Genomic DNA, 17,492 nt, shown 5'->3' with positions numbered 1-17,492 from the left:
ATCTGGCCCTTTCCTCTTCTTGTCCCAGGAGCTCCTCCCTACTCCCCGTCATTACCCTGGAAAACATCCAGATCTCTTACCTGAAACCACCTGAGTGGAAACTCACCAGCCTGCATTTGCCTCCATGACCCTCAATTATGATCTCTTGGAGTCTTCCAATTGTTGAGCATCCTTGCTCACACTTGGTGGGAGACTTGCATGTTTCTAAGATTTCAGCTCTCCATTCCTACAGGGCAATGAGAGAAGGGGATTACTAAGTGGCACGAAACCAGTCCCATGGGTAGAGTACTGAGTTTGCAATCACATCCCTGTGTTTGAATGCTGCCTCAGATACCTCCTGACCCTGAAGAGTATCTAGCAGTCTAATATAAATGGGGATAATAATAACACCTACCGAACAGTGTGGTTGGATCAAATGCCTTGCAGACCTAAAAGTCCTTAAATAAATGCAGTGACGGCCCCAAAGGCCTTTGGACCAAAAAACACCGATGATTTCTGTTGGCCGGTCATCCAGCTGGACTCAAGTTGCTTCTTTGAACAGAAGAATAGGGGGCAGCTAGGGGGCACAGTGGATAGAGCATCGGCCCTAAAGTCAGGAGGACCTGAGTTCAAATCTGATCTCAGACACTTAACACTTCCTGGCTGTGTGATTCTAGATGAGTCATTTTACCTTAATTGCCTCAGCCAAAAAACAAAACAAAACAAAAAAACAAAAAAACAAAAAAAAACAAAAAAAAAAAAAAAACAGAAGAATATACTGGAAAGCCATTGAATTAGAAGCCTAGAAACCAGAGTTCAAGCCTCAGATCCAGCAATTAGTAGTTTCTTGATCATTATCACACACATGGTCTCTGAGATGAGGAGGTGGGGCTGGACAAGACTCCCCACCCTGCCAAACTGGTTTATCATCTTCTGGCACCAGCCTCAGTGCCTTTCCTCAGAACTTTACTATGCCTTTCTCTGAGCTTCTGCTAAAGCGGGAAACTCCATTAACACACCCTAGAAGAATTTTCAAGAATCAGGTTTGATAGGGGAATTTCGTCTAAGCTTTGGCAAAGCTCAAATTGAAATTTCCAGGAGTGCCTCATTCCACCTTTTTAGAAGGCCTGAAGTGCTCCTTTCCTTACTTATTCTTACAGCAATTTTTATCCATTATTTTTCATTAGGCATTTAAATGTGTGATAGTGTCATTGCCTTGAAATGTTCGTTCAAAAATTGTAACTGTATTTGACATTTTATGCATTTTCCTTTTATTCATAACCATATCGCAAGATCTTTAAGGGCAGGGATACATCTTTATGATTCTTTGTATCATAAGGCACCTAGCGAACACACACACACACACACACACACACACACACACACACACACACACACACACACACTTCATGTTCAGTGTTAGGGAGGGGGCTCATCTTAAGACTCAAAAAGCTCTGTGTCTTGGACTAGTAGTACTAGTATAGAACATAGTATCAGCCATGTAACCCTGGGAAAATCAACTTCTCAGAGCATCACACAACTATTCATAAGTTACCAAAGAGTTACCATTCTGCTTTGGTGGAAGGAATATCTGTACCGGGAGTGTCTCCATATTGATCAAAACACAGTCCTGGTCCCCTCTTCCCCTTTAAGAAAAAAAGCAAAAACAAAAATCTAGAACATTATTTTCCACTGTGCAGAGTCAAAACAGCAGGCTAATTCAAGGAGATGATAGTTCTATACGAAACGTTTTCCTTTATGTTTCCAACTTTGTTCTTTACTTTGTTATGATTTGGCATTTATATTAGCAAAATATTTCACAGCCTTTTAAAAAATTTTCATTACTCAGTGCAACGCCTTATAGTAGATCAATGTTACTTTTTTTCTTTGTAGGCCAATCATGATGCTATATTTTTGCATTGTTCAGGTGTAATGTTCTTGAATTGTGAGGGTCTGGCCGTCTGCTCAATTATAATCCTTCTCTGGGAGGAGATCTGTAAAATCTTTTCCTCTGTGCGCAGGTTTCTTGGGAGCTCTGAATCTCCTCCAGCTCTTGTCCTTTCTCAAATCAGACTGGTCTCCTTTCAGCCTGCCTGGCGTCAAAACTCTATCCCAGAGTCGATTCTCCCAGACCCAATGCTGCCCTTCTTTTATCCTCCCAGAGAATAGGCATGTGAGAATACTTCCACCAATGAACTTGCTCCTCTTAGAATTCCTAAGGTATAAACTCCCTTTAAAGGCCCGAATCAAAGGTCTGAGCCAGAGAACTGTCAAGTCAACCTGAGTTCTCACCTGGTAATCCTAACATCTCCCCCTTTCTTTTGATTTAGAACATAGGGTAGTCATGACCTTGAAACATAAATCCATCAATATGGGAGGTATTACACATAATTACATAAATTACGTAAGCACATAGTACCATAGTACCATAATACATGCTAGAAGTATGTAACAAATAACATGATCAAATAATCATAAATTCAGAATTTATAAATGTCCATTAGTCACATCTTGTGTTAGGAAATCCAATGATTCCTGCTGGTTTTAAAGTTCTTTAACAGTCTTCTTATTAGCCATGCTCTTTCAGTGTCAGATGTTTCTTAGATTTTCTCCTTTGTTTTGAGGTCTTTCTCTTTTTCTGTCTCTCTCCAGGGGCTTGTTGCCACCTATCTGTTTCCTTCTTCATCTTTTTTCCTTCTGTCCGTTAAAATACAAGCAAACCCTCTCTCCCAGGCAGTTCACCTATCTAATTTCCTTCTATTTACTACTTTCTAAATCTCTTCTCATCATCTGACAATTACATTGGAGTTGTTTGCACTGGACACAGCCCTGTTGGTTTAAAAGGCCTGTATTCTCCCCAAGTGTAATCCATTTTTGCAATCTGATTGCCTTTCGGCTCACTTATCAGGTAATCCCTTTCTGCCATGTGATTGCATTTCTGTTGGTTGATCCAATCAGAGTCCTGACCTTCTAAAGGCTCTTTGGGTGTAACATCAGCTGCCACCATGCCCCAAGTCTTTTTTGCCTGGGGCCCTGGACCTGGGTCCCTCATCCCGTTTCCCTGAATTATTCTACACTCTGATGCCCAATGGAGTCCTCTGTTGTATTTTGGACATGGGGTTTTAGGTCTTCTTTCACCCTGTCTTCTCACTGTATCTCCATACCTACACTGAGCTCTTAGATGTCCAATTTTTCCACATTGGAAACATCGCCGAGTTTCTTTAGAAGGCCCTTGCCAAGAGGGACCCTGTCTTTCCACGTTCATCATTGTCCGGGTGTAAAAAGCATTTGTTCCCACTGTAGCACAGCGTCTTATGATCTCCTCTAAAGGAGCATCTTTGTCTAATCCCCATATAATTCTTTTGCAAATCCCATTGGCATTTTCCTTAGCCAGATGTCTGGTCATTATTTCTGTAGCTGCATTTTCTCCAATAGTTCTTTTGACAGCAGTCTGCAAACGTCCCACAAAATCTGCAAAAGGTTCATTTGGACCTTGCTCTATTTTAGTGAAAGCCTCTCCCCGATCTTTCTGTCCGGGGAGGACACCCCAAGCTTTTATTGCAGCCTTAGCAATTTGCTCATATATTGTCATGGTATCATTAATCTGTTCTGAATTCTCTCCATACTGACCTTCACCAGCCAAGTGCTCAAAAGTGAATTGTGTATTAACTCCTATTTCCAAATTGCATCTGACTTGGATTTTACATAATTCATGAAACTCTGCAAGCCATAGCAAATTTTCTCCAGGTTCCAGGCATGTCCTTGCTATGGATTTCCAATCATTCGGGGTTAGGACTTCATAAGACAAACCATCTAGTAACATTTTAACATAAGCTGATGTAGCCCCATAAAGGATACAACCTTTTTTCAAATCCTTAATTTTATTCAAATCTAAAGGTGCATATCTTCTCCTTTTTTGACCTACAGAGTCAATATTTTCAATCACAGGATATGCCTGTATAAAATCACTTATATCCTGTCCTTCTCTCTTAGCTTTAACCAATGCTTTTTCTAATCTTGTTATAGGCTGCTTCACAGGCGATTATGTTTGTGCTTCTGGCTCTTCCCCTCCTCCTTCTTGCTCCACCCCTGAAGGGTTAATTGAGGGAGGAGATGGGAGGTGCTCCTGTTGCTCAGAATTGTACTTAACTTCATTGTTATCTGATTCATCCTTTTCACCTAGTTTAGCTGACATCTCCCCATTTTTGCTCCTTCTTCTCTTCCTTTAGAATAACAATTTTTAAAGCCATTTGGATTAAATTGTAGCTATGAAGTATATCTTTGGAAATTGAGTTTGGTCTAGAATTGTAGTGTTCACCTAATTGCTTTCCTACTAATTCCCATTCATCTAGATCCAATTCTTCTTCCAGAGAAAAACAAGGACATATGACCTTCACAGTTTTTAAAAGTTCAGTAATCTCTTCCAAAATTATAATCAATCCTTGGCTTTTCATAACCTTGATGATGCTCTCTAAACATTTTCCTTTTTCTTTTCTATACTGTTTTTTTTTTTTTTTTTTAATAGCCAACTCTTTATGACCCCACTTGGGTTGTTGGGGCTTTTTGGTGATTTCTTTTTGTTTTTGATTTTGTCATTTTCTTCTTTAACTTGCTTTACAAATGAGGAAAGTGAGGTAAAAAGAGTTCAGTGACTTGCCCAGAGTCACATAGGTAAGAAGTGTCTGAGCCTGCATTTGAACTCAGAAAAATGTCTTCTTGATTCCTAGTCCAGGACTCCATCGACTGTGTCACTCAGCTGCACATTCTGCTATATAGTCATGTTCAAATTAAGACTGGAAGGAATCTTAGAAATCATTTAGCCATTTCTCCCCATCTTATAGATAATAAAGTGGGCAAGCCTCCTTTCCTTCCCCCCAAGTCACTTGTCTGGCATGAGAGAGTAACTGGGAAAAATCTTGTTTCTAGTGCTCTGAAGCATTGCTGGTCAGATCCTGCCTCTGAGGCTTACCATCTGCTTGATTTAAACAAGTCACTTACCTCCTGGGCCTCAGTTTCCAAATTTGTAAAAGGAAGGATTTGCCTCAGATGACTTCTTAGGTCTCTTCTAACTCCAGATATATGATTCTATAATAGATTACCAGAGTCAGAATTGGAATTCATATCTCCTAAATCTGAAAAGAACACTGGCTATGAAGTCAAAGTTTGTTTTCTGAAAAGTCGGACAGTTTTACTTTTTCCTGGGGATTAGCACTTTGTTTAAGTAATTGAAAAAATAATTTTTTTCTGCCAAGCAGCTACCAGATCAGTAAGAGGAGCCATTTTACAAATCTAACAATTTGAGTCACTACCGGGGCCAAGGAGTAGGATACTAACTCCTCTTCGCCTCCAAAAGGACTTTTCTGGCCTGGCCCCATGAATATGATGACTGGGTTCAACCCTTGGAGAGCCTGACTGCCTCAAAGAAGGATTCTACTCCTTTTTTCTCACTCTCTTTGGCTTAACATATTCCCTCTCCTTTTTCCCTCGACCTCCCAAGAAAAATTACTTATAATTTAGGTTTGGCTCGTGACTAAGTTCTTTACAAAAAAAGATTAGAAAGGTATTCAATGTACAATATGAATCAGTTATCAAACAGCTATTTATTTTCTTTACACAAAAGAAATACTCCTCATACACATGCATGCCTTGACAGGGTACAGTAACTTCAATTCTTCTGGAAGGTTGGTGCATAAAACTTGAAGATGTAATGAAGTTTCCAGGTATTTTGCACAATTTAAATAATTCCCTCCAGACTCTTCTCTTCTGATAAACCCAAAAAGTTCTTATTTTGTTGGTGGTCACTTTATCCAATGCAGAATTTCCCCCTGCTCTCAGTTAATTGCCAAGAAGGGGACACAAGATTTTGAGATTTAGCAAATTTCTCCAAGGCTGGTCTATCTCAACATCATTGTTGGAAAGAAAAACAAAGCAAGAAATTAAAAAAAGGCAGCCAGGAATTCTTAGGTCTAGACTCAATTCAACTCACCTAGTGGGGAGGAAACCCATTTTTTATTCCTCAAAAGAAAGTTTCTAAGTTATATTATTCACATGCAGAAAAAGAATGGAGACCATGGGAGCAGCTGCTTTTTTTTTTTTTTTAAAGGTTTACTGAGTGGATGCCTTTTCCTACTAAAAACCAATAGGAGGATTGTTTCATTATTCCAAAGCACTTAGCACTTTTCCAGGGAAAGAAACATGAGATTAGAAAAAGAAGTATCTATTACTCGGCCACTTTGTGCCCGGTGCTATACTAGGGGCTTTACAGATATTCATTTTATCCTCACTTGATCAAATTGGTTATTTTCTGTGTTGTGAAAACATATGTGATGTACCAGAAGCAGACAGAGCATATTGCTCATGCTCAATGGGTCATGCAGCAATGAGAAGGCATGCTCCAATCTCCATCCTTCAAGAGGAAGGAGGGGAATATGCTGGACTATAATTAACCTAGAAATTGTAAAGCCATACAGAGAAACTACAATGGAAAAATGGAGGAAAGGAGATTACAAAATCTCTTAAAATATTACTTAATGTTGAAAACTACTTTTGCATGTATTTGGAAAAATAAAATACTATTATAAAAATAAAAATAAAATATTATTCAGACAAAATATTTTTCAAAGAAAATTTTGGGTTTTCCAGATTTACTTTCTACTCCAGTGATTCCTAATATTATCTTTCCAAAATCCCTGAGCATCTCCAGTCATCTCAAAAAAACAATGAAATTCTCTCAAATCCACAGATTTAATTTTAATTCACTGGAATTATTTTTTAAAATATACATCATATTAGCATATTAGCATCATTCAGGATGACCTTGAATAAAACACTTGACCCCTATGGACATCAGTTTCCACATCCATAAATGAAAGTTGTACTAGATGAGCTGAGAGGTCACTTTCAACACTAAATATATTATCTATGATTTTAAAATTGTGAGAAAATCAGGATAAGAAAATTAGTAAGAAATGCTACTAAGCCAAACACTAATAGAGTTCAAAATGTTTAGGAATAAATTCGATTCAATTTATTGGAGAAATGGTCAATTCTCTGTTTCAGTGTAACTGGGAGGACTTGAGCCAACAGATGTCATTTTCAAACTGGAGGACTCTGTGCAAGGATGAGGTAATTGGCTGCTAAATTTCATCACAAAAGTTATTAGAGCCTGTCAACTATCGGGAAATATGTCATTCCAAGAAATATTTATCAAGTAAAGAAACTCTGCCTTTGAATCCAAACAATGTGGAATACCTCTTGTACTTTGTTGCATGGAGTTACCTAATAATTCCTTTTATTTGAAGGTAGAAGACTTACTATCAATATGGGTATGATAAGAAAGGGAAAAGTAGTCAAAGGAAAAGAATGATTGTTTAAAAATGAAATGCGGTTTAGTTGGTATTTTTAAAGTGAGCTACTATGGGAAGTATTTGGTGTTATTTTTGAGGTTGTTTCTGTTCCTGCTATGTGGTTTCATTGGTCAAAGGATCTTCCTCCACAATACAACTGCTCAACAACTTTTACTCTTTAACAGAGAATTTGAAAGATTTGGGTCCACAAAATTAATAGTAATGTGTGTTTAGGAGAGAAGATACAAAATAAAGAATATATTTTTGGACATTGATAATTTGGGGATTTATTTTAGTTGACTAAATATATTTCTTAAAGATTTTTTTCTTTCTTTTCCAAAGGGAGAAAGGGAAAAATGGAAGATAGAGGGAAACTAAATGCTTGTCAATTGAAAAAAAATTATTAAATTCATAGAAGACAATGAGTTACCACCCACCCCCACATAAACAGCTCATACCCTTAGAGAGTTTTCCTATGACCCTGAGAAGTTAAATCAGTCAACCACACCTAAGAATTTACAAAGTTGTCACTATGCTGTACTAAGAGATGGAGATCCAAAGAAGAGCAAAATCATTCTCTGCCCTTGGGAAACTTAATTTTTGAAGGGGAATAAAGCATGTAAGTAACTAGGCATATATAAGATATCTGGAGTTATATTGTGGGATAATCTCCCAAATCCAGACAAGTATTCTTCTCTTCAGCTTTCAAAGGAGGATCCAAGAAGAGTCAAGGAAATCTTTTCTAATATTATTAGTTCGAATCTGGTGTGTTTCTTACCCACTCTGTTAGCCACTAGTGATTATCAATCACCTCAGTTTCACTGAACCAGTTAACATCAATTAGGTTATATCAAGAGATATTTTCTTCAATGATAACACAAAAACAGACATACAACCATTCTCTTGCCACCACATGCGACACAGTCTCCTCCTATGCCCTGTATTCCCTGGGAAGAATGACCTCAAATAATTTGATGTTCTTCAACAGGTTCACTTCCTGGATATCTTCAACATAAAGAAGATCCAACTCACTTCCAGCTGATCAAGGATGGACAGAAACAACTACACCCAGAGAAGGAACACTGGGAAGTGAATGTAAACTGTTAGCACTACTGTCTATCTACCCAGGTTACTTATACCTTCGGAATCTAATACTTAACGTGCCACAAGAAAATGGTATTTACACACATATATTGTATCTAGATTATACTGTAACACATGTAAAATGTATGGGATTACCTGTCATCAGGGGGAGGGAGTGGAGAGAGGGAGGGGATAATTTGGAAAAATGAATACAAGGGATAATATTATTTTTAAAAAATTACTCATGCATATATATTGTGAAAAAAATTATAAATAAAAAAATTAAAAAACAAACAAACAAACAAACAAAAAAACAGGTTCACTTCCAAAAAGACATGACTGATGGATGGACTGATAAGCCTACATCTTCACTACTGCTGAAATGGACCACACAGGTCATCATGTTCCTCACCATTTGACTGCCAGCCCATCCCAGAATGCTCTCTGCTTTCTGACTTTCTATACCTCGAGCTCCGACCTTTTAAAGCTCACAAGTGCCTAACTATCTCCAATTCCTTTCACCTACAAGCAGAAAAGATTATATACAAACAGAGACAGAATCAAGAGCAGTCCAATAGGACTGAGATAGAAGATGGGCTGTGGATGTCATGTTAGAGAAATGTAGCTGGGCGCACATGGGGAATGTTAAAGTGAAAGAAGACTAGAAAGGTAGGAAGGGGCCACATTAAGGGACTTGCCTATGGTCATAAAATGAAATTCCTTTAGAGAAGTCAAGCAACCCATGGATAATTTCTCTTTATGACAGCAGAGAACTAAAAGAGTTACTTGTCAATTGGGGGAGGGGTGGCTAAATAAAATTTGACATATGAATGAAAAAGAGTATTGTTTGACCATAAAAAATGAAAAAAGGCTTAGTTTTAGAGAGAACTGGGAAGACTGGGTACAGAGAAAAGTGAATGCAACTAGGAAACAATACAATGACAGCAACTGTATGATGACTTATCACAATGACCATGATTTCAGAGGACTAATGATAATGCATAGTACCACCTCATGACAAAGAAGTGACAGTATCTAAAGTAAAGAATGAAATATGCCGTGTGTGTGTGTGTGTGTGTGTGTGTGTGTGTGTGTGTGTGTGTGTGTGTATGTGTGTGTGATATGGTCAATGTGGGAATTTTGCTATCAGGCTTTTGTTTTATCTGTTTCCAGTGGAAGAGGGTAAAAGTGAGAGGAGAAGAATAGAATATTTTGATAACTGGAAAAAACATTTACTAACTCAAAATTCTTAATGAGTTGAATTAAATAGGTGCTTTATTCTATGCTTATAATCTATGAGCCAGATTTGCAAATCTATCAGCTCTCATGGAAGAAGTTTTGTTTCACTTTCACCCTTCTGATGTCAAGATGGAGAGAAAGAAAAAAAAAGATGGAGAAAAAATGTTTTTGTTCATTTAAAAAAAATGTGGCTTTTAAAAAGAAATGCTGGTTGCTTGATGAGGTGATTCAAGGCAATTCTAATAGACTTATGATGGAAAGAGCCATTTCCAGAAAGAGAACTATGGAGACTGTGGATCAAAGCAGAGTGTTTTCACCTTTTCATTGTTGCTTATTTTTTCTCTCGTTTTTTTCCCCCCTTTTGATCTGATTTTTCTTGTGCAGCTTAATTAATGTGGAAATATATGCAGAAGAATTGCACATTTTTAATCTATATTAGATTATTTATTGTCTGTGAGAAATGGGGAGAAGAATGAGGGGAAAAAAAAGCTTTTGTGAAAAAAAAATTTTGTCTGTGCTATTCCTTCAGCCTATTATCCTTTTTTTTTTTTTAATTTTTTATTTTATTTTATAATTATAACATTTTTTGACAGTAATATGCATGGGTAATTTTTTACAACATTATCCCTTGCACTTACTTCTATTCAGATTTTTTCCCTTCCTCCCCCAACCCCCTCCCCCAGATGGCAGGCAGTCTTATATATGTTAAATATATTACAGTATAATTTAGATACAATATATGTGTGTAGAACCGAATTTTTTGTTGCACAGGAAGAATTGGATTCAGAAGGTAAAAATAACAGTTTACATTCATTTCCCAGTGTTCCTTTTCTGGATGTAGCTGGTTCTGTCCATCATTAATCAATTGGAATTGGATTAGCTCTTCTCTATGGTGAAGAAATCCACTTCCATCAGCATACATCCTCGTACAGTATCATTGTTGAAGTGTATAATGATCTGGTTCTGCTCGTTTCACTCAGCATCAGTTGATGTAAGTCTCTCCAAGCCTCTCTGTATTTCTCCTGTTGGTCATTTCTTATAGAACAATAATATTCCATAACATTCATATACCATAGTTTACCCAACCATTCTCCAATTGATGGACATCCATTCATCTTCCAGCTTCTAGCCACTATGAAAAGGGCTGCCACAAACATTTTGGCACATACAGGACCCTTTCCCTTCTCTAGTAGTTCCTTGGGGTATAAGCCCAGTAGTAATATGGCTGGGTCAAAGGGCATGCACATTTTGATAACTTTTGGGGCATAATTCCAGATTGCTCTCCAGAATGGTTGGATTCTTTCACAACTCCACCAACAATGCATCAGTGTCCCAGTTTTCCCACAGCCCCTCCAACATTCATCATTATTTGTTCCTGTCATCTTAGCCAATCTGACAGGTGTGTAATGATACCTCAGCGTTGTCTTAATTTGCATTTCTCTGATCAATAGTGATTTGTCAGCCTATTATCCTAAACAGCTCTCGTGTTATACTATCAAACTTCAAGAAAAAGTTGGCTGTTTTTTATTTCTACTTTTTCTTTTTGCTGAGGCAATTGGGGTTAGGTAACTTGCCCAGGGACACACAGCTAGGAAGTGTTAAGTGTTTGAGCTCAGGTCCTTCTGACTTCCTCTATCTACTGCACCACCTAGTTGCCCCCTTATTTCTACTTCTTTACCAATTAAACAAGTTAAATTAAAACAACTTTGTACAATATTGTCTTTTTTATTCCACTATTTTAGTGCAAATTGCTTTTTTTTTTTCCCTTAAAAGTTGGTGGGGTGGGGATTGGGCAGAAGTGGGCAGGTGGGGAACCTTTTAGAGGTATATTTTTAGGCCTGAGACATTACTAGGTTAACTGGAGGGCATCCAGTTTTGTCCTGCATCTGCTCAATTTTTAGGCACCTCATTATTGATGCTAATTGGCTTCAAGCTTCCCATTATCTGGCCAGCAGGTTGTTATCTGACTGCCAGCCATCTTTTGGACTCAGCATCCTGGTCACAACAAGGTGAGGTGGCCTAAGGGAAGAAATACAACATTCCTAACTACATTATCCCCAAGGCCAGGTAACCTTGAGGTTATTACTACATCATTCACCACCACATTTGGGTGACTCCTCATCACTCTCCTTTGTTGCATCATTATCTTTTAGCTTCTGCCTTCTAAACACAGGTGCTCTACAAAGATCAGTCTTAAGGAATCTTCTTTTCTCTGTCTACATTCTCTGCTTACACTTATTCCCATTGATTCCCTTATCATCTCTCTGCATGCTAGACTAGGTCCAGTTCTAATCCTTCTTGCGCATTGCCAAACTTCCTACTGATCAACCCTATGGAATATCCTTCCAGTACCTAAAACCCAGCATGTCCAAAATGTAAACTCGCTGCTCTTTCTCTTTGAAATCTGTACTCCTCTCTTAAAGTCTGCCCAATTACTCAGATTCACAATCCCAGTCATTTTAGAGTCTTCCCCTTCTCTCATATACATAAACAAACAATTGTCCAGCCCACATTCTCTCTTCATGACATTTTCTATCCCCTTCTTTCCAAATCACATTACTCTCACTTTAGTCCAGGCTAAAGTCACTTCCCTCTCCAATCCCTACTCCATAAAGTCTGCCAAAACAATCTACTTATTCTTCTACCCTGCTCACAAACCTTTCATGGATCCCAATACTTTCTAAGATAATGTGCCAACTCCTCAGCCTAGAAACGAAGACTGTTTGAAACCTTAACTTTAATTTCTTTTTATTTTATACTTATTTCATACTATCTTTTGCATAAAAACAGCTAGGGGCTGTAGTGGGTCTGGGCCTTTTTCAGGTACTTTGTTAAATCATAAAACTCTATATAAACAGGAAGACGAGTCTGACACTTAGAAGCTGTATGATCTTGGGCATTCACCTATCTTGTTGTGCCACAGTTCCCCTTTTAATGTCCTGCCGCAGTTTCCCTAATTGTCCTACTCAGTTACTCTGCCTCAGATTATAACCATTCCCTCTTAATGTTTGATAGGATAAAGGTCTTATATATCTTAGACATCATTAGAATGTCAGGAGCCTCTCTGGTACCTCCCTCTATTATGTCATCCTCATCCTAAGTGCCCCCCCCCATTAGGTCAGCCCCATCCCAGGTACCTCCCCCATTATGTCACCATTTTTGTTACCCTATAAAAGAATCTTGTGTCTGAGAGTCACAACTGGATTCTTGGAGGTGACAGTCTCATTCAGCCCTGGGACTAAACCATGGATCCATTTGATTCCAGTACATCTCTCCCTTTCAAATAAATTATTAAAATGATCTCTAATCTCTATCCTGCTCAGTTTCTCCAGCATTACAATCTGTTTGTCTCAGTTTCTTCAATTATAAAATAGGGATAGCAGTGTCTATCTCCCAGGGTTGTGAAGATCAAATGAGATCATATTTGTAAAGCAAAGAACAGGGCGCATAAGTAGGCTACTATTGATTGCTAATGTTCTCTTACCCAAAAACCTCTGTACTAAATTACTGGTGTTCTGTGTTGTGGAATTTAAGTAGTTTATAAGCAGGGATTCTCCTTCTTTCTGCTGCTTTGTCTGTCCATCTCCCTCCTTCACTCCCTGTCTGTCTTTCTGTTAGTCTGCTTCTCCTTCTCTGTCAGTCTCTCTTTCCCTCCTTCCATCCTTTCCTCTCTCTCTCTCCTTTGTATCAGTCTTCTCTCTTTCTGTCTTTGTGTCTGTCTGTCTCTGTCTCTGTCTCTGTCCATCATAAGGAATAGTGTTCAGTAGAACATCTTACTTGAATTGAATTGTTTGTTTCTGCTAAACAACTTCAATCAAGGCACAATCTTCTCTGATCTAAAAGGCTTATGAAAACAGTTTCAAGTTGTCCCCCAGTGGACCTTGTTATTTGGGTTAATTATATCCCACTATGCCTCACTGTGGAGTGGAATTCCCTCACCTCCCCACCTCATCTAGAGCACAAAATAACATTTTAAACAAAAGTAATATATTGTTTTTAAACAGGGTACACTCCTTTTTGGGGTTCTTTGTTAAATCATAAAGCTCTGTATAAACGGGTGCTATCATTGTCATTATTTTGTTTGATTCCTTTTTATTCTTTCTAATAAAACATGGCCACAAATAACAGTTCAGTGGGAAATGACTGAGGTAAGTTTAAGAAAGGAATTCTGATGGCAATTGTCAAGACACAGTTTAAGGGATTACTAAAATATTTACTCTGGGTTAAAGGGATGATGGGGAATTTCTCCACCCAGATCTGGGTCCTAAGATCCTCTAGAGAATAATTCTTCCCATCCTGCTTGATTTGGGCAGTAACGAATGGATAGCAATGCCAGGGAACAAAGGGAGACAGACAGATATATAAGATTCTATACATCCTTAAGACAACTTTGCTATCGTTCAGTTATTTCAGTCATGTCTGACTCTTCATGGTTCCATTTGGGGTTTTCTTGGCAGATACTAGAATAGTTTGCCATTTACTTCTCCAGTTCATTTTGCAGATGAGGAAACTGAGGCAAATATAGGGTCACCTGGCTAGTAAGTATCTGAGGCTGTATTTGAACTCAGATCATCCTGACTCAGGCCTCTCCACTATATTCACTGCACCACATAGCTTCCCCTAAGGCAACAGTACTACAAGGCAAAAAGAGGAAGGTCATCTATTTTCCTTATTTGGGAGGCTGAATAAAGGAATTAGATGTCAGGTCATTTGGGGAGAGAATATTTTAACTGTGAGGTTAGAACATGTTAATTCTGGGGTCTTAGGAGTTGCAAAGATCAGGCTTGTTCCAGTGAATGTTTTTGTCTGAGGTTAGTCTTATCAGAATATCCCCATGGAGCTGGAAATCTCTAAGATAATAGAGGTCTTCTTCATTATAGAAATCAGTTAAGCTTATCTTGTCTTTGCCAATCCCAGTGTCTCTATTTACTCAGCTCTGTGGCCAGTTTACTTGATTTCTAAGATTAGGATTTGTGTAAACATTTGTCCAAAATTCAGTCTTCATCTTCTTCCAAAGCTTTCAAGGAAGTCCTGGATCTATTATTGAGAGGGTGCTCTTTATTATTATTTTTCTTTTCTTTCCTTTGCCATTTATTCTCCTAGTTTTATTTTTTCCCTTTATTCCTTTCCTTTTCCCCCTTCCCCTTTTTAGTTTCCACTTTCAATATATTCAATATATTTCAATATATGTGAGATTCAATAAATATGTAAATACCCAAGATGTGAAAGACACAGTGCTGGGAATACATAGATGGACGGTGTATACATTAGAACAGCTAATCAAATTTTCCTGAATTCGCAGGTATGATTGCAGAATCACTGAATCTTAGAGCACAGGTCTTTAGGCGGCTTTTACTCTAAAACAGCTAATCTATCTTTACCATTGTAGTGAAGGCAGTAATGTGTGTCTATTAAGACTGGAAATGTTGTTTATAGCCATATTATAAAGAGCTGAAGAATCTGTATTTTCAAAGAATCTAAGAATTTTTGAGCTGAAAGTACCTGGTTGGTTTAGTTCAACCTATACATGAAAGGAATGTGAGCAATAAAATAGCTGTCACATGCTTCTCCTTAATGACTTCCAAGTCAAGGATATCATAACTATTCAAACTTTTCAAAAGTTTTTTTGAGGAGGGGGGCAGCTAGGGGGCGCAGTGGATAGAGCACCAGCCCTGAATTCAGGAGGACCGGAGTTCAAATTTGGTCTTAGATACTTAACACTTCCTAGCTGTGTGACCCTGGGCAAGTCACTTAACCCCAGCCTCAGGGGAGGGGGGGAAGATTTTTGAGGAGGGAAAAGATCAATGTAACAGGAATTTTATTTTGGCTGCCAGGTAAAAGATGGATTGCAATAGATACAAACCAGAGACAAAGAAAATAGTTAAGAGGCCCTTATGACAGCCCAGAAAAAAGCAAGCAAACAAACAAATTAGGAAGATAGTATTGTAAAGAGGGACAAATGGGATGCAGAACGGATAGGACTGGTCAGCTTTTTGTGAGGATTGAGGGACAGAACTTATTTTTCACTATCTCCAGCTAACTCACTAATCGAATAGAAGTGAGGTCCAGGAATCTTCTTAAATAGAAAATAAAATGATAAAAGATTTAGCTGGCAGGAAAACAAGTTTAGAATGAAGATTCTCTTGAAAGGATTTCACATACAAGAGTGGTTATAATAGAAGGTGATTATGCCATTAAAAGAATGTTTCTTTTCCTGGTTAATCAGGAAGGGAAAGAAGATACAAGGAAATCAGAAAGAGCACAGGATCTTCTTCTGATCAGGAATACTAGGGAAGGTCACCAAGTACGTCCCTCTCATTAGGTCTGACAGCTTATGCTGAATGAATAGGTTGTGTGTAGACCCAACAAAAGAGTCTATAGAATCTTTTTGCCCAGGAGATGTTCATACTAGGAGAATCATGCAGGCGTGAAGATAAACTGATGGAATAGCAGATTCATATTTGTTTTCAATTCAACCGAGGGTTCAAGAATTAAAGGATTCTTCTTATAGTTGAATTTGTATTAATTTAATGTGCATATGATGTACCTTTTGTGTTTTGCTATTATTATACAAAATTATAAATACTTCCTTGGTTTGAATACACATTTTCAGACGTACTTCCAACAATGGAATAACTCGGTGAAAGAGGAAGAGGATTGTTGTAACTTTTACTAAGTATTGCTAGATTGTTCTTGAAAATGACAGGGGTGAATCCTGAAATTGTGTCTCCTCTAGCCTGTAAAAAACGGAGATTCGGGGTTCACCCCCGTCAAAAAGACTTGACAAGTTTGCAAGTCTACTAGTAATGAACAAAAAAAAAATTGTGAAAAATAGTTTATAATGTATCTTTTTAACCTTCACCTCTATTTGACCTGCATTTCACCCTTGTTTTCCTTTGGATGTTTAGAAAGAAGCCTCTCCCCTGTTTCTCTTGGTATTTTGTTGTTGCTGTTGCCCTTGGCTACTGTATTTGCTTGGCCTTCCAGTATTTCTATTATCTGAGGTATTTGAGAAGCAAATAATCTCTTGGGTTCTAACTTTCTTCTGTGACTGTTTCTAATTTTCTATTTAAAATGTATCTTCTCTCATTTATATTTAGGCTCAGATTTGCAAGGTAGGTCACCTTGGGCTACAGACAGCTTGAGCTTCATTGCTTTTCTGACTATGTTCCATTATCTCTTGTATTTTCTGGCGGATACAGAATAATCTTGTATTATTCAATTTTTCTTTCCTTTGTGTTTGAAGACCTTTCCCACTCACTTATATAATTTGTTATTTCTCAATGGCATATTAAATTTACCCATTATTTTCCTTGCAGTTTGCATTCTCAAGGTATGTGTGTGTGTGTGTGTGTGTGTGTGTGTGTGCGTGTTTTCCTGGAGATCTATGGATTTTAACTGATTCTTTGTTTTCTGAGTTTAACAGTTTTGAGCAATTTTCTTTTTACTAGTTTTTGTGTTGTTCAGGATTTTTAATTTGTGTTTTTCTGGGAGATCTTTTTTTCCTCTTCTCAATAGGATTTTATTTTTTTCTGAATACATGTAGACATGCATTTTCAACATTCACTTTTGTAAGACTTTGTATTCCAAATTTTTCTCCCTTCTTTATGTCCTCTCTGCCCAAGAGAGCAAGCAATCTGATAGAGGTTAAATATGTGAAATCCTTTTAAACATATTCCCATATTTGTCATTTTGTGCAAGGAAAATCAGTCTAAGGAAGAAAAAAAAATCTGAAGAAAGAAAAAGCAGAGGGGCAGCTAGATGGTGCAGTGGATGGTCCTTAAGTCAGAGGACCTGAATACAAATCTCACCTCTGACACTGAACATTTCCTGTCTGTGTGACTT

The sequence above is a fragment of the Sminthopsis crassicaudata genome, chromosome 6 (assembly GCF_048593235.1).
Source record: "Sminthopsis crassicaudata isolate SCR6 chromosome 6, ASM4859323v1, whole genome shotgun sequence".
Taxonomy (NCBI): Eukaryota; Metazoa; Chordata; class Mammalia; order Dasyuromorphia; family Dasyuridae; genus Sminthopsis; species Sminthopsis crassicaudata.
This window is presented reverse-complemented; position numbering follows the sequence as displayed.